Genomic DNA, 19,297 nt, shown 5'->3' on the forward strand with positions numbered 1-19,297 from the left:
ATACTGCATACACACGAACGAATGATATAAAATTTTACGATCAAACCAGCCAAACAAATTTAACGATTACGCTATAAATCTCGCAACTGAAGAATCACTAGTGAAGTCATTTTTATATTTTCTAATATATCAAATATAATGCAATATTTTCCATGAAATATAAACTTTAATATATTACGTGTAACAAACTGTTGTTTTTTTTTTTTTGAGGAAAGGAGAACGTATTTTTTATGTTTTACTATTTTTTAAGCCGGAATTATATATTTTAATAATAACGCTATAGTTATTGATTGGTCGATATTATTAATTTTAAAGCGTTTACACGTAAAAGAAGAATCTTACGTAGTGAGAATATAACGCAGTAATGTCTGTGTTTAAATTTATCTGCTATGATGCTTTACAAAAATAATGTAGTAAACAGAAATGATATTATTTCAGCTATGAACAGTTTCGATAATTTATTATCAGCTGACATATTTTGTACTATGACAGATGATGATAAATTATTCAACGGAATAATGTGCAGTTATTGTTAACGTGTAAATGTTTACTATGTACGATTTTCGCTTTGTGAATTTAGATATTAATTACAAATTAATACGATATTTCATAATAATTAGCTTTTTATGATCCTTGAAATGTCAAAGTTGGGAATACATTTCATTATTCTCCGCGTGAAGTTAATTAGATGGAAAAACAATGGTATCGAGTCGTGATCGTTTGTTATGCGAGAACAATATGTTGGTTTTGCCTGCACGGTATTCATTAATTTAATTAATTGCATGATATTTATCAATTTCACACTTGACATTGCTTTGAAATTGAACGCATTCGCGTCGGCTATATACGCCATTCTTTACGATGATTTCCAATAATAATCATATCAACATGTATGCTTGTTTATATCAAAAGAAATTTAATACGATCTATTATCGTAAAAACGTGGTTTGCCACGGAATAGCCAACGACGTATGTAATAATTTATGAACCATAATTTTTCATAACGTATCAATGGTCATTCTTATGGGCTTAGATACCTAATAAAAGATACTATAAATTTTCATCGTAAATGAACATTATCTATTTTGGCTTATTTTACGCGTACTTATACCACGTCGAGATCATAAAGGTTCTCGTTCGTTACAATGATAAATGGATTCAGTAAGAAATTGAAAGAATTTGTTTCATCCAGTCGAATCTTCTTCCTTCTTTTTTAAAAATTGCATCATTTAACGATATTACTATTCTTCGGGAGGTTATTTTTAAGATTCACTTTTTCTTATACCTCAATTTGAGTAATTAGTAATCGCGTGCGATCAAATTTATTATTCTAAATTGTTATTTTTATCTTTATTTCATACAGAATGTTCTTCAGCCCGCTTTACAACGTACAACGAAGTATACGTCCCATTCTTCAAACATATCCGTTTGCTTTATAGATTTACCGTTACACGACACGATATACACCCCGCAAACATTTGTCCCACGACCAAACCAGTTTCTCATTGTGGACATTTTTATTGTTTTCAATCGATCAGACAGATAATCCACGGACAATTCACTGGAACGTGCTATCTCGTTCGATCTTGTCTTATACCAATAGTCTACTCAGCCTTGGAGATCTCAGATCTTCACGAAAGATAGATCTGTCGTGAATTTTCCGATCTTCTAGAGACTTAACGCATCTCTAATTATGGTGTAATAATAATTTACAACATCTGGCAAGCATCATGGTCGACAATGGTACAATCGAGATGCGAATGTATTTTATTCCTTATTGAATGAGAACAATGGAAACCTGACCTTTCTTGCACTAATATTATCAGCGAAAGTTTACTTTATTCTAATTTAATTTACCTTCAATTTATATTAAATTTATTTTAGTTTAAATTCTTTTGCAATTATCTTGATAATGTAACAAGTAAAAAATCTGATTAATCTCACATATTACTTTCTTTTGACAAATTATTTAAAAGTGTCCAAAAGTCATGAATATAGTTACACGATATGGCCTTTAAGTATATATCAAAGCAGCACTGAAACGTAAAGAGAAAGTGCACTAATTGTCAAAATCCGCCAAGCGAAAGCTGCTTAGGGGCGACGAATCGAGCGAATAATTTGCATGTAACTTGCGCGCGCTCCACAATCGGCTTATGGATCGCGAGAAAAGAGGGCCTATGGATTAGTAACGAGACATCGTCTGTGCCGCGTGATTGGCTTCGCGTGGTCTAATAGGGAATTTTCCACGAAACCATAACCACAGCGTGGCGTTCGAAGCTTGTGCCGCTAGAAGAACGGACGTTTGACTCGCGTCTAAATGGCTGCCGCGCTCCGCTGGGAAATCAGCCATTCGATGGAGCGGGGGTCTCGTATGCCGTCGCTAATTCTATTTCTACCTATTTGCTTGGCCCACCCTCTACGATCGCGAATTTTCCTTCTTTACTCTATACCGAGTTACTTGGCATCGTCTTTTGATTTCCTATCTGCTTTCTCGTTTTCGTGTCTTGTTTGCTGCAGGTTGTACCAACTTCTTGGAATACCTATCTTATTTTAGTTAGAATATTAGGAAACTGATTTTGCTTAGTTTAGTTACGAAAGTACCTACACATCTTTTCTTCAATTTTTTCATATCTTTTGCGAATTAATAAATTTGGAATCAATCGGTTAAGTATTTAGCTTTTAAGATATCATAAAAGCTATTTCAAAAATGCATTTAACCATAGCGCACTCAATCAATAAAATTATTTTATATACTGAAATTATTTGGTCTGTCGTTAGAATAAAATATAAAATGTGAATATAACTGAGTTTTTTTTATCAGGAATAATGGTAGATCCCTCAATTATTAACGAACACAAAGGCTTTATTGTACCAACAACTTGTGCCAATCCCTTGTGCTTCGAGGAATCAGCGGAACGTTTTAATTCTATTCATTCTCTGAATCTGTTTTTCGGTGGAGCTGCTACAAGCTCGTTTGGCTCACGAAATTCTTAAGAAACGAATTAATTAATATAATCGTTCAAGCAGTGAATTATTGCTACAATCCAGAGGAAAGTTATTAAACTGGAAGATTGTAGATTTTGAGATTAATAATGGTGACAAGCAGCTAAATAACTAAATAAGAACGGTGGCTTTCATTTACTATTGCCGATTTAACACCTCTTACCAACATTCGACACTAATAAATTATCTAAAGAACGTTACTTTCTATATTATCTCGCTTTAGGAGAAAAGCGGACTGGAAGAAAATAATAAGCTCAAGTAACCGTAAAAATTCTTCTATTAAGATCTTCAAACGAAATACTTCTGTACAGGAACTGTATAATATTCGCTGCGTTTCATTGTTGCTTCGAAAGCATAAAATTCGAGTAAATTTCTGGAACAAAAGATTCACGAGGCAAGAGGAGCAATTACACGATGTTTCCTCTGTAGATGAGAATATTTCTCAGATGGAAGAGTCACTTTTGCTTTTTTAAATGAAATAATCTTTTTGTCTTGCGATAAAAATTTTTCAACCGAGTCAAAGACACACAGCTATATAGAATGCTTTTAGAATCGAGGTACAATAACTTAAGTAGTCAAGAGACAGAAGGTATAAAAGTGCCTTGATAAGTATAACCTTTCTTAAAAGGTCGCTTGGAAATATCGCGACCACTCACCTTGAAGCTCAATGCTATAGAAAATACAAAAGTAAGAGCGTATAGATATGTACGATTATTCCTTATAACTCATAGACAATATGTTCTTCGGTTAAAATATTCAGACAAGTTGCGATGTTATCCAATGTATAGAATAGAAACTATTTACAAGGAATAGCGAGCAAGAAACGATAGAAATCAAAAAGATCGACATAATCCGTGTTTTCTTCCGAAAAGAGATACAGTGTACACTATACACACATGGTCGATAACTTGCAATCTCTCTACGCGTGTAATTGGTAATTCGATTTGTAGCCGTGTACCCGGTATTTCCCCTACATTGGTGCCTTTATCAAACCCTTTGATCCTCATTTCCCAATCGTAATTCTTCTTTTATCCCTTTTTCTTCTCCTGTTTTTTCCATTTCCACTGACTTCTCGTGGTCTGTAGCAGCTGCTCGTGACGCTACGAAAGCGCGGCCTTTTCGAACGATCAAGAAACTTGCTTCAGAGAAATGCCTGTGTTTCATCCCTTGACCTGGATTCCCTTTTTCCCATGTATTTCTTCTTTCCTCGGTTTTCATTAGACTCTATTCTATTCGAGCGAATGAACGCAAACGGCTGGGTTCTCAATTCGGCTATAAAACCACTTTCCTCGGAGATTATTGACATATCGGCCGACGGAAATTGAGGTGTCGGACGCAGCAAACGATCCGTTAGGACGGTTACGTCGGTATCGCGGGACTCGCGTGCCATCGCCGTGTATTATTTTCACGACGAAATATTGACCGGCGATCGTTCATCCTTCGACGACAGCTCCTCTATCTTTCGGATGCCGCTCGTCGCCCGTTTACGATTTTTCATTCAACCGATAACTTGGTCGGCATAATGGATTGGCTAGTTTTAGACGTTAAATCGTGGAAAAAATATCGACGTGCGACGAAAGTAGGGAGGCTCGTGTATAGAGAGTGTCTCGCGCTTGATTAATACGGCGATTGAGTTATTACTTTCTAGCACTTCATCGAGTATAATCAGAAGTTTATTTATACATAAGACGAAAAATTTTAATTCGTCATAACAGTTTTAATTTAATCTAGAGATTCGAAGACTGATAATCGCTACAAAAAGAACGTTTAATTCTAATTCAAATAAAATAAAATTCTTGTTTAGAGAAAATACAACATATATAACATTATATATTTATATTATATAATATTTATTTTATATGTTTTTAAATATTTTTATTTATTTTATATGGAGCATTTACTATCAGGATGGATTAGAGTAGATAGAAGTAAGTTCCAGCAACATTTGAATAAAATATACTCTTAAACCCTAGTCATTTATTTCGGAAGTACCCTATACATATGGCTTCTGGAAAATAGTTACGTTTATCTACCACTCTGTTAAAAAAGATATGAAGGGATCCCCATCTCGTTCTTTGGGGATTGAATACCGATATTCTACTTACCATGTAAAAGATTTGAGTGAACCCCAACGTATGAGATATTGTCCGTTTCTTTAATAATTTACAGCGAAGAAACCTTCGAGGCATAAAATCGACTCTTCGAATAATACTGTACTTTTCTCAAATAATCTTCTTTCTTTTTGATTTTTTCTTCAATAAAGGAAGCATTTCCAAATGTCTGTATAAATTTGGCGACTACTATAAAGTAACATATACTCGCTTGGACAAAGATACATTTCACGGTGAAGGATTAACGATACAACAGAACAGGGAGACTAGTCCCCAGTCCTCAGCGCGTAGACAATTAATTATGCCGCGACTGTAACTAATCCTGAGAGACAATGCAGAGTCGTACCTTTGCGTCTTCGATAACAATGCATATCGAATTGAAAGGGGCAGCAATGCTGTACCATTGCTGTTCCATTGGCGCAGTTCCACACCCGTTCGGGAACCGGTGTTGGAACAATGCTGTGCCAGCCGCAGGTCACGAAGGTTTCGCCGCTGAGTTTCCTCGATTTCCTTGTTTTGCAAGGCTTCCCCATGAGTGTACTCACAGGTCCTCGGCTGTTCCGAATTACATCAGCACGATGCATCGAAGCATAGCATACCGGTGTCCCTCGTCTTCGCTCGTGGATCGCGGCGGGCACGTACAATCGGCCATAATGCCGGTGAAATTTACGCGCGGTTCATATCGCGATGCAATCTCCCGTGTCGTCCTACCGTCCCGATTCGACACGATATTCCGCGCCATCGAAATAAAACGTGGATTAGGTTACGGTAGTATTGCAAACTATATTCATCGCAGAACAGGTAGGAGAGATATAGGTAGCTCCGAGATTTCAAATTAATGGAAATAACGGAATAAATTTTGTCGAATGAAATCTCGCTTTAAAGAGAAATAATTTTGAAAGTTAATCGAGTGTAGTTGCATTTATTTAATATTTACGTGCATCATTTTTACTATAAACGGGTAGATCATTTTGTGTTAATAAAAGTAATTTATTTAACCACTTAGATAGTTGCCACCGTTTTCAATAACTTTTGCCTACTTTTGAATCGACTTCGGTTCTTCGGTCTTTCGAGTTAATCTGTAAGGGTAAATGAAACTGGACTACACGCTCTACTGGATCAGGATCCCAATTCAGGTTCATTTGCCGGACGACTGAGTTACCACTCTAACCAACTGAGCTATCCAAGTCGTTAACAGATTCCCTTCTCTTTAAGCCCAACATAAAACGAGGGGTAAATTTACTTTTGTCTTTTTATGAGTTGTGTGAGAGGGCACAAAATGGAAAGTATTGAGCGATCTTTCGAAAAGTTTTTAGTATTTTTACGATATTAGGCGCTTTCGATCGAAGTATAAAACTACTAAGATTTCTAATTGCCAAAAAGTATTATACATTTATTGCTCCTTCGATATTTCGAAATTTCTGGCGTGCATTAATTTGTAGTATAAATCATCATGGCAAAGGACGAACGAGATTAACCACTTGCGATCAAGGAACAAAGCTATTTATTAAATACGGCCGGGGAACTAGTGTCGGAAAATTCGACGAAGGATGCGCATTCATTCGGTAATCCAACGTATGAGGCGCGTATACTGCCGCGTTATTACTTGGTTCGCTAGAGGCAAGGTTCTTGCGAGATTGAACGCATAAAGCTAATTAACCGACTATAGAACAACGGGTAATTTGCCTGCTGCCTTTGCGCTGGAGATACTTCAGGGGACGATGCACGAGTCAGCCAACGAAAATAAAACGAGAACCGAGCGAGCGAGAGAATAGAAATGCAGGCGTATAATAGAGAATTATAGCTCTCCGCTTTCGTGAACATTTTGACGTTTATGAGCAGAAAAATATTCAGCCCGAAGTGCGCACGATTAACGAAGGACTCACAGAGGAACTTTGGATCGCACGACTACGTTAATTAATTTTTCTCCAACAATCTCTTGTTTTTAAGAAATATTTCTAAATCATCTACACCAAAACGAAATGAATGAAACGTAGTTATACAAATAATCCTTCTCTTCTTTTGTAGAAATTTGGACATTTTAATTTAAGTTAGTAAAGAAATTCTATTTTCGAACGAGATAGGTACGTGGTAAACGCGAAATTTCGAAAATGTGGTTAATGAGAATAACTTGGAAAACGAAGGGAACCAAAAGAAATACGCGATAAGCTGAAAACCTATTAAGCAAAATATAACATCAAACTATTTTCTCTTCTTTATGTTTGCATAATGCGTTCAAATTTCAAGTTTAAAAGATCGAAATTATTTCCGTAATGTGTAATAGCCATTCAATATGCGTTTATCGGAAAATTAGCAAGTCGTGTTGAAAGATAAGCCGGTAAATTAATAACTTTTAATTATCATATAGCATATGCTAGGTATATAACGCGGAAAAAGAGAACAAGATAAACGAGAAAAAGGAGCGAAAGACGAAAACGAACGTGAATATTTGATGAAAAGGCAGATTCTTTAATTCTTCAGTTTTTAAATTCTAACGATATCTAAGAAGCTTCGATATTTTAGACAAAAAATTTCCCCGCGATTAGGAAATCATCATCAACTCGACATTCAAGCCAATCGATCTAAAATATTAAACGTGAAAAAAGAGACAATTACAAATAAAATAAATCACGCCTGTATTTACATTGGCTGACGAATCACGGTTGGACGCACGATCCACCACGTAGTAGTATGACGCGGCGGCGTACGGACAGCTCGGAGCAAGCTCGAATATTTTCAGGACAAATATCGGCCGCTATCAAGCCGAGGTCCTTCGCCTGTTTGTCGACGGATATCATCGAGATCGAGCCATTGAAGTGGCGAACACGGTGAGTCACGTTAGCATACAACCGCAGTGCCGTGTTCTCCATTAGATAGTACAGTGTTGTTTTAGGCGCGACCCGTATTAAGGCTAACACGGCCGTGCGTGACTCACTCGGCGAATAGGTAACAGGAGTTTACTTCGATGGGAAATATATTATCGTTCGCATGAGGGGGCCACTAAGCGCCACGAACATAAGGCAACTCCATGTTTCTCCATTTAGCACCTGGAAACACACCGGTCGGCCGCCGCTTGATTCGCTACAGACAACGTACGCGGTCTGTGTATTATCCGTGCGTATAAGCTTTGGCTATTTGCTCGCGCGAAATCAAAACGTCGCTGAATTTTAGAACGAGTACATACAGTTTAGATCTCGTAGACTAAGATGAAAGAGGATTTTCCTCGGTTCGTTACCCCTGCAGCAAAATTTGAACGAAATTTGGAGCAACGAGATTTGGGTCCGAAAGGTGGTATTTGTGAGATTTTGTTCTTTCTCTTTTTTAATATTTCTTTAAGAACGTGATATCTAAAGTAAGGAAAATTTTTCAATTTAATAGCTTTTGAGTTCCGAAGGTCGTACGTTTTAAGAAAAGAAATGATCATTTCTGCCTTTAGCTATAATATTACGTATCGTTCATATGTCTGACAATTGATGCCCATTGCTACTGGACGATGCAACAGGGAGTTCATAAGTCGATCCTTACAGACAGTCCTCGTACTAAACTTCGAAGGTTATGAGTATTGCATCGGAAGTTTATGATACGGCAATTGCCATTGGGAACGAAGGAACAGAGAACTAGAAACTCATTTGATCAGTAGAATCACAGAAGTTCAAAACGATAAAGAAACTTTTAAGATCTTTATTTGGCTGAGAAATTTATTGGGTAATGAATCACCTAGGTTTCTGTCAAACACGCGACAGAAATGTTCCTATTTTAGAATATTACTCTATAAATCTAGTTGTAAAAGGTGTTATCAGCAGCTATTATTTTCTCCAGAAGTTGTAGACTAAAATTAGCATAAAATGGTGTTTATAAGTATATAGTTGAATCAATGGCGATCGCACTTCGTAATACTTTACGACTCATAAATTACTTGGAACATCGCAAAATATTTTACTGTATATTACTGAGGACATAATGACAATTTTAATATTTACACCATTCAATGTCACTAAATTCTAACATAAGTTGACTTCGTGCAAAATAAAATCATAAGCAAGAGAATCTAAAAGATTGTCCCAAGTACACTTTTATGTTTATAACTTCGTTATTTTTCCAAGGAAGCTTCCAATTATACTCATTTATTACAATCGTGCCCAGTTACAGGAGCAGTTTCAGTATTAAATTCTCTTAGTCAAAGTACGAATTAATTAAAGCACGGACAATCACTATTAAAGCGCTTGAACGCATTCGTTGAAAGACAAAAAGACGCCGTTGGCGTTAATAAATTTTATATCGTGAACGAAGCGAAGGACTTGTTATTTGAATTTCTGTGAAACGAACAAAATGTGCCAATCTAATAGCAAAGTGCTCACATTTTTACGTAACGTCTTTACCTTTCCCTTTACGTTTTCTTTCATCGTAATTCGTCATCTATTTTTCATAAGGCGACTGTCTGATTAAATCCGGAAGTTTCCAACCAAGTGGTCGCCGGGCTCGTTAATTTTTTTTCAATCGACGTTACACAGTCGTAATTATTAAGTTTATTTCGCACTTGCAACGACGAGAATGAATTTCTTGCAAAACGAGCGAAATATCGCTTTGCTGTATTTAATTTGCATCTGAATTCGCGGCGAAGTTGACTGGAACGAGCAATTACGACTTTATCCCATTTTATGATTTTATGCGCCGATTCGATAGCGCGTCGGCCCGTGTAAATGCCAAATAAATTATTTGCAATCTCTAATTATTCGCGAAACGTCGAATCGCTTCGAACCGTTTTATACATTTTGAATATTTTCGACGATCCAGCGAAGATAAAGTATTTCGTTTATTTCAATCAAATCAAAGCTAATTACCGAGTGAACTCGGATCAATGGATTTACCTTCTTGTTCATTCGACCGTAATAGTTGTTTATAGATATAAAATATCTACAATAAAGTTCCCAAGCTTAAAATAATTTAGAATCTAAAGAGGCTGTCGTTCTTTCATTTGATATCCTAATATCACGTAATACTTCGTCCTTGTTTCGCGATCCTCGGTAGACCAGCACACAAAACAGAATATTCCTAATTGTTAATGAATTGAAACACCTGTCGGAACCGATCGGCTGGATCAGATTCATTTGTCTCTCGCTTAAAGCCCCATCGGATCTCCCGTATATCTTCTAAATACACTTCGATATCGCTTTATCTTCATTTCGACGAAGACAATAAGACGGATAGGCCCAGCCAATCAGCCGCAGTCACGTAGACCCAAGAGACAGAAAAAAGAAAAAGGAAGAAAAGAAGGACAATTGTTAGCACTCGCGTTGCATAATTCAGGCGGATGCGAGATCGTTAAGGAAAAGTTTCGCCATTACAAGCACGAAATGTAAAGCATGCCAACTGGAGAACACGTCGAAAGGAAATGGTGGAAGGATACGGAGGCTGTCTTCTTTAAATTGTATCGCAAATTGCTGGCCCTCCCGTTGCGCTGAGGCAAAAGAAGCAACCCAGCCGATAACGTCGGTCGCTGTAATGGCCTGTTACGCCAACGTCAAGCCCATCATTGGCGTCGACAACGACGACTGTGGATTTTCTCACTTCATTCCGGTTCATTTTCTCTATTTCCGGCTTGAAAACTTTATGGGATCTCGTTTATCGTTTATTCTGACATTTGATGTCGTTTCGCCATTGTTCCGTTTGGAATTTATAAAACGCTGTCGATGATGTTCCTATTATTCGATCGATGTCGATATTTTCAAGTACAACTTTAATAGCACGTAGCTTCTTCGTATCATTTAATCAAAGTATAATTTCCATTCGATTCGATGCACTTCGAACTAACCGATTCCTTTATTCGCAAATGAAAATTTCGCACGATCGAATCCAGTGAATAAATAAAGCATGAAAGGCAGAATAATTGGAAGAAGGTGACGCGAGTGGTTTCTTGTGTTCTCGAATATTACGATAGGGACGTCAATCAGTTTAATGTTCGGGACGCTCGACTGCGGACAATTACGCGTCGTTGTGGCTGTAAAGCTACGAGGGCAAGGTAAGAAGGGGCCCTTAATTTGAAAGCACCGTCGATAACGACATTGTTCCTCCTCTCCATCACTTCTACGCCTTAGACGTCGAATCCATCGTGAGATTGCTGGCTAGAAACTTTAATCCGGAATTAGACTGTTAGAATGGAATCGTCCGTAGACGATTTTCTCGACGTATCTCGACACGAGCGTTCCCTGTCTTTCACGAAACGATAATGATTTGGTTTGCCTCTAGTCCTTCGGAATTGGATGTCGGCCAACGAATTCACCTTTTTCTTAGTTTCCCCAACGATCTGAAGAAGAAGAAACGAAGCTACTTTCGCGAGCTGCTTGTAGGACTTTAAACTCTTCCTTTCCTGTTAATGAACATAATATTAAGTACGTCTTTAGTAGAAGAAGCACGTGGCGAAAAAGAAGGTAAACGGAGGGTGACTTGAGCCACTGCTGACGGGAACACTTTACCACCTCCGGAACGAAACGTACTGTCTAATCGAAATTATAAAGACACGTAGACTTGCTCGTAATATTCGTGATTACGGGGAATTACCGTTTACCGTTTCTAAAAGTTAGTGTACAAATAAAATATCAAAGAAACAAATAAGATTTCTTTTCACCAGTCTACGATCGCGTTCTTAAAATGTCGAGCAATCAAAGGCTGTTATTTGACGCGTCAAAAAAGTTAGCTATATCCGTGCAAAGGACGTTCCAGCTTTGTCAGCGCATAATCGAACGTCGTCATCGCCATAGCAGAGACCGAGCCTTCGGAAAAGAGGTAGATGCATAAGAGAGATGGATAAAGAGAAAAAGAAAAAGAGGAAGAGGAAGAGGAGAGATAGGAAAGAATCGAAGATCCCTACGGGCAGTAGTCACTTCTGTAATATTCAATACGCTTCCTGGTACAGGTGGCTATTCATCAATTCAAATCCGCAAGTTCTCCCCATTCATACAAATTCCGTGCACACCGCGCTACGTCCCGTCCCTGTATTAATGGATGCAGTTCCCCTTAGGGGACCGGAGCAGCCGCTAGAAGAGCCAACCCGGAAAAGGGAACGTTACGAACGTGGCTGGTTACGAGTCTAGCGAAAGCAGGGGATGATTCGAAACATACGGCCCGATAGGGAAATCCAGCATACGTCCAAACGGTCCGACGCGATCTACTACCCCTTTCATCCGCTCCAATCGTTCTCCATCCTATCCCCACCTTCCCATTCTCGAGGCGATAACGTTTTCGGCCGCTTTGTCTTCCCTAGCTGCCACCAGGGCTGCTTTATCGTCGTCTCTACCCTTTCACCTGTGCCAACTATCGGAAGCGCGAACCCTTTTTCTTCTTCGAAGGAATATAGTATCGCTAGAGAAATCTACCGGAGAGAGACACTACTGCGTTTGCGTTTCGAATGCTTGTCGAGGGGAAACCCAAATGTATTGGTGTTTCCAAGTGGTATAGGTGGTGTTGAGGTGTGGAAGGATTTATAAGGGTCAGAGTGAGGGATTTTGGCGGCGATAATAAGGTTTGGGGTTTTGAATGGTGAGTAGACGATGCGCTCTTATCGATATTGTTAGGGGTTTACGCGCTGGCAATGACTATATAATAAGGAGTTTAATTTCAAGCGGAATATGTAATTGAGTATTGAATGCAAAAAATCGGAATATAAGCCAAAGTCGAAAATGCAACGATATTTAACGATAGAAAAATACAATTGGTTAAGTAGAAAATAACCTTTTGTTTGTGTGTAATAAAAAACGGTTGCTTCTAGTTTCCTGCACGCTACGAAGATGATCATTTATTTAAAGGAACAACGAACACGTGATGGGACGAGATCTAATAAAACGAGATTACTCCATCCCTGTAGTCTGTGCTCTGATAACTTAGAAATCACATCCCTTCGATCCAACCAACCGCTGCGAAAGGACGTGAAACAGAAGCAAGATCCGTACTTTTTAAACATAAATGAACCACAGAACGCGTTCCTTCCTCCCTTTTTTCTTCTTTTCTTTTTTTTTTTTTTTGGTCCCGAGTCGCTTCTTTTCCGGTTACTTCCTGAAAGGGAAACAAATCGGAAAGGCGTTTTCGCCGACTCGGTTTTTTCTTTTCCGTCGAGTATTTTTGCTTTCCCACTCGGCTGACAGTTGAATGATTATCCAACGCTTCCTCTTTTAAAGTAGGTCCCATCCTTCCTTTCTCCGCCCAGCTCGCTCTCTCCGTTGCATCCTCCTATCGTCTCGCTTCTACCCTCTTTTACCTTATACACCACCGGGTAAGTTTACCGTCTTCCCCTTTCTCTTTCCTGCCTCTTCTACTCTCTGTGCCCTTTAGCGTGTTCCCTGTCGTGACATCTTTGATTATGAGCGTCTGCAGGGACACACGCTATTTGCGGGCAGCGGGCATCAAAGATTTGAATAGAGGCCCTCCGATGCTTTTGATGTGTCTCGGTTATCCGGCAGCAAGCGCTGACCACCGCGTCTCTGCTCTCTGTCGTCCGTCTTCCGGTGAACTCGCTTTTCTGATGACGATTCGCGTCTGCACGCGCTCTCGCTAATTTACTCTCACGTTAATAATCCGAGTCTGGCCCATGGAAACTGTATTACACACGCACGTGCCATTTTTCGATCAGACAGAAACTATTTCGTCGAATGTATAAATTCATCGACCTGAATTTTCGAATCGAGATCGATGATGGAATCTACACTCGTTCATCCTCTCTCTCTCTCTTTTTCTCTTGTTTTTTTAGTACGACGTAATGTAGATCCTTCAAAACTATATCTTTAATTCATTAAACAATTTTTCTATGAGTAATTTTATTTCACAGTTAATAAAATTTCTTAATATCGTAAGGAATATCTTGTTTTGTGATTTAGAGCTGTTGGAGAGTAATAGGTCCATAGCACTTGGTGTAATTGATAATAATAATATCTCCTTATTATGTGTCATAACACTTTCGTATAGTTCAAGGGTTCTCTCAGAAATTCTAAAACTAACTCGCGAGCGCATCCTCCACGTACGTTCCTTGTGCTTGATATACTTACATACATATTTTCATAATCTTCTTTGGTCTTTGTATTTGCATCCTTCTCACTCGATCAAGACGAATCACGTTACTAAAGAACGTTTTATTATGTCTGACTTGAACAACTAAAACCTTGGATGACAACGCATCTTTCTTCTATACTTCGATCTTAAAGACTTTCAGTCAAACCGTTCTTTTTTCGTAGAAGTACTTTATGCTCGGAATACTGTCAGTCGCTATGAATATTCATGGAAAACCGTTTAAAGAGCTGAAGTTTATATCGATGTCGACGATGTATATTTATCTGAAATTATACTATATCGATAATACATTTATATTCATAAAACTTATTATTCAGAGAAATAATAAAACAATGTCGGTATAATTTACTTTTGTATGTATAACGACGGAAAAATATATTTTGCGGCGCATGACACGTCATATGAATTCAGACTCCGTCTGTTGTTCCCTAAATAGGGGAAATCTCGACGTCTTCTTTTTTCTTTCTTTTTTTTTTTGAGTTGATTCGTCGACATGCTCCTTTCGTCAGGCTCAATCACGAAGCTCCTCCAAATCCCGAGAGTCGCAGTGAGGTATTTCTGATCAAAGCGAACGCCCAAGACAATTGACCACCATCTTTGCTTGTCTAGACATCACCGTCTCTCCCGTCGTTCCTCTTCTTTGCCATTTCGATATGGTCGAACCTTGTCGATCAAGGAATCCGGTAGACGATCAGGGATTTTCATTCTGTACTCGACCGAGCGACAAAACGTCTTCCTCTTCGATCTAACTTTGACATCCCGCTAAAGGAGAAACGCTAATTTAGCTAAGAACATATTAATAACGCATCAAAGGTAAACGTTCGGGATCAAGTTGACATTTTAGTTGATATGGTCAATCTCTGATCAATGATCGATAGTTGAAAGAAATTGTCGTTAACAGAGGTGGAAAACATAGTCGTCAATATTCTGCATTTTATATTCCACTTTTTTACTCATTTACATGCTTACCACTGGTTTGTTATATTTATATTTTTATATTCAAACATATGATACTTAATGTAGGAAATAATTACTCCTGCGTTTGTAGTACATCGAAACGTTGCTAGGTGGCCCATAAGATATTTGTTTTTTCGTTGGTTGTCTCAAAGGTAATACATTGCATTATATACGAGAAATAAAACGTACCTAACGTACTTCCTTCGGTGGTACATGTACTAAAATTGGAACGATGCAGTGAAGTGTTAGCGTGTGGCCCCAGTACAAGGATGACACGCAAAATCTGATGAAGTGTTCCATTGAAATACGTGTGTAATGTTGTGTGGAGTGTGTGTGTGAAGTATATGCGTGGCAGCATCCCTGGAACAAAAGAAAAGAAATGTTACTTGACAAGAAATGAGACTAGAAGAGTGGTGAAACACACGAGAAACACATGAAATTGTTGTCTATGAACATTTTGTAAATCACATGTTAAATAAATACAAAAATTTTTCTATTTTATCATCTCTACATGTAATGAAAGCCTTCCTACATATTTATTTCGGCGATTACGATCCACAATTCTCAATAAGTAATATGCATTCGGCATAACCAGAATCTAATGTGATAAATAGTTTGTCTTATTTGAGACGACTTAAGTTTGTGAAAGAGGAAGTCATATAAGCTACTAGTCACATAGTCATACTAGGTTTCTCGGAGTGAAACATTTATTTCGCGAGTACATCGTACCATGGCGACTTATATCGAGGTTTCACGCACTCGTATCGTAAAAATAATGGTCCCAGTAAGCATATCGACATAGCAAACTACGCATAATACGTTGGTCAACTTGATAATAATTTGCAGCCTCGAGTTTCAGATCACCAAATTTATTCTGCGGTGATCGAACATCCGAGATACGAAAGATTCTAGTAAATGACATCCGTTTCCAGAAAAATTCAAAATATCAAAAGTTCACCCTTAGACTGTAAATGTTTTTTCGTTACTCTAACTATAACTCTAACTCCGACTTTTGTGTCCGATGCTTTTTTCAGTAGGTAACACTTGTTAGAAGAATTACAAAAAATTCGTATGATATCTTCAAATGTTTTGAATTAAGGTTATCATAAAGTTTTTATTAAATAACTTTTTTAGGCAGGGGGCTGGGAAGGTTTTCTATCTGCTCCTTTGCGAGAAACTCAACTCCGTCAAAATAACTTGGATATGAAATATCCACCTCTACAATTCAAGGGTTAAATTTTCTTCGTGTTTTCTTACATTCTTGTACATCATTTTCCTTGAACAACACAACAACAGATTGTCACATCGCGACTGATGGCATAGGCGAACGAATAATATTCTACATTAACGAAAATACACAAAAGCAGTTGAACACTTTCATGGATTATTAGATAAATTTATATATTAATATGTGTCATACCAAGCATGAAATTTCATAGGCAATCTAATGAGACTCAAAACTTCCAAATGTTTTATATAATACATATAATATATACGTAAATGCTTTTTATGGAAAAATAACTTTAAGAGCTACCGCAATGATGGAAGAGAGACATGAAGGCACTTTTTATCTTTTTGTGGTGCATCGTTATGTAGCTCTTTAAACTCTCAGGTACGATGCGCCAGTATAGTGGCTTTCGTGATGTCATCTTATATTTCGATGCGACACTACAGTGGCTCATTCTACTGACTAATTCGCTCACCATAAGAATTAATGATCTTTCTCCTTTTTCTTGTTTCACACTTTTCTCGTCCTCGCAATATTTTATAACGCTGTTAACAATAAATACAGGCAGAATATATAGTCTGTTCTTGATACGCCAGTGTCAGATATCGGTTGTTGCTTTTCGTTAAAATAAATATGCCATTATCAGATGCTATTTTCAACATGCCGATCCGCATTCTTACAATATTTTACAATCTTCAATCTGAAAATGTCGTTAGAAAATAGAAAACGAAGAGCAATTATTTACAATTTGTTCCGAAACACACTCGGATCACTATAATATACAAAATAGGAAATGAAAAAATTGCATATAATTTTTTACAGAATTATCTAATAAAATATAAAAGTATGCGGTATAAAAATAACATGGAATTGCGATAAATAATCTCGTAAAATACAAACTGTACGTTATTCGGAAAAAGGGTTTCAGACAGAATTTGTCCTATTTCGAGAGAGTTATCTGGCCACGGTAGCAGATCTTTTCTAGGTGGATGCACCTCCGAGACTCCAAGGTGGTCTTTGTTTTTGTAAACGGTACGATACATTTTTTTTAGAAGCGATTCGATGCAGTTTTTAATTCTCAACAGAAGAGTGTACAAGTGTACTTGATTCGAAAAATGATTAGTTTAAAAGATACCTTAAATTTAATTTCTTTTTCTTTTTCCTGTTATTTCTATATTCAGAGGTAGGATCACAATAGTTATTACTATATTGTACGGATAAATCTATCACACCGTTCTACTAAGCCGAAAAAACCTTTACTGCACACGCTTACATGGACTGGGGAAAAACGAAGATACAAAGGAGCAACTTAAAAACTATCTATCGAGTCTATCCATTGTATCTAGAACAATCATCTAGTTACTGTTTTTTCTAACTAGCGCATCCCCATATGCAGGGCGAGCGGGAACTCGCGTTGTCGTTTTCAACACCACCTCTCAACGGAACTCGAATGCTCGTCAAACCAATGGTCTCTAGGTGAGCATTGTGACTTGGCTTACCCAAGCTTTTCGTTTGTAGATCAGCTGGCATATCATTTGTGGGCATGTAGCAAGTTCCGAGGATTCCCTTTTGGAAAATCTTTTGGAAGATCTTCATTGTATTTGGTCTTTAAAACCCATTTTGATCCAATTGGAGATCTATTCACTGGGCATTTTACTAACTCCCAAACGTTATTATTGATCAAGCCGTCATATCCCTTTTTCATGGCTTCTTTTCATTTTTCTGCATGAGATCCAGATAATAATTCATCTATTGACTCAGTCGAATTATCATTGACCAATTGTACTGTTCCTTGATCAATTGGGACAGTTTTATAAATTTTCCTTGATCTTCCAACATTTCCTGTTCAACGTTATGTTTGGTCTTCCTCGTCCCCTCTTAACCGCAAATCTATCTTGAACATAATTTTCATTTTGACTCGCGTTTTCTCCATCATCATGTTCTTTCTCATGAGTCCCTTCTGTGATTTCTTCGTCAGATTCTTGATTTATCAGTTCATATTCAAATTATTCAAGTTTATTGTCAGTCTCATCATTGTGGTACTCAGCATTTCTTAAGAAAGAATCATCCCTACTTATTGTTACTTTTCTTTTACTTGGATCCCATAATAGAAACGCTTTTGATTCATCGAACTATCCAATAAAAATACATTATGTTGATCTTGCTTCAAACTTAGTTTTATCGAGCAGCTTATTTAATGCATAAGCTTCAGTACCAAAATTTTTAAGATGACTCACGTTTGCTTTCCTTTTGTGCCAAATTCCATATGGTGTTTTACCATGAACTGTTGGGCAGCTACTCCTAATGTATGATGCTGTATTAACAGCTTCTGCCTAAAATTGAATAGGTAACTTTGATTGGATCACCATACATCGTGCCATCTCCACGAGTGATCTATCCATTTGCTCAACCACTCCATTTTGATGTGGTGTATGAGGACGAAGCTGAAAATTCCCTGCGAATACCACAATTTTCCAATTCATTTGCAAAGTCCTTCCCTAAGTATTCCAGACCGTTGTCAGTCCTGGGTGTTTTTATCTTTCTGTCTGTTTGTCTTTCATCCAGAGCCTTAAATTTCCAAAATGCCTTTTTAATTTCATCATTTGTCTTAAGGATGTACACATATACAAACCTTGACGTGTCATCAATAAAGGTGACAAAATACTTTGCTCCACACATAGATGTTTGTCTTATAGGGTCACATACATCAGAATGTATCAGTTCCAATATTTCCAACATTTCTGACTGAAATCTCTTTGGCATCGAGGTTGCTGTAATTTTTTGTTCTTTTTTTTTTTTTTGTTTTTAGGTTATCGTCTGCGCTCCTCGATATTGTTACTAATAATAATACTTTCAGTAAAAATAATAAATAATTGTTGAACCTGGGCTCAAAACCTGTTGTTATTTCTATATTCAGAGATAGGATCACAATGGTTATTAC

The 19,297-nt window shown here is 37.5% G+C and overlaps 1 protein-coding gene, 1 long non-coding RNA gene and 1 other non-coding gene across 22 annotated transcripts in view; 2 read left to right on the plus strand and 1 right to left on the minus strand.

Annotated features, from left to right (window-relative positions):
* The window catches only part of LOC126920331 (CUGBP Elav-like family member 2), a 468,989-nt gene that overhangs the window by 170,597 nt on the left and 279,095 nt on the right, over positions 1 to 19,297 (plus strand). The window lies entirely within an intron of this gene.
* Positions 1,659 to 17,063, minus strand: LOC126920356 (uncharacterized). Its single transcript, XR_007711949.1, has 3 exons — positions 16,693 to 17,063; positions 14,788 to 15,488; positions 1,659 to 1,668 (listed from the first exon to the last, which is right to left on the minus strand). It is a non-coding gene; the product is annotated as an uncharacterized LOC126920356 (long non-coding RNA).
* LOC126920801 (U6 spliceosomal RNA) lies at positions 15,323 to 15,434 on the plus strand. Its single transcript, XR_007712107.1, has one exon. It is a non-coding gene; the product is annotated as a U6 spliceosomal RNA (small nuclear RNA).

This window comes from Bombus affinis, chromosome 9 (genome assembly GCF_024516045.1).
Source record: "Bombus affinis isolate iyBomAffi1 chromosome 9, iyBomAffi1.2, whole genome shotgun sequence".
NCBI classification, from domain to species: domain Eukaryota; kingdom Metazoa; phylum Arthropoda; class Insecta; order Hymenoptera; family Apidae; genus Bombus; species Bombus affinis.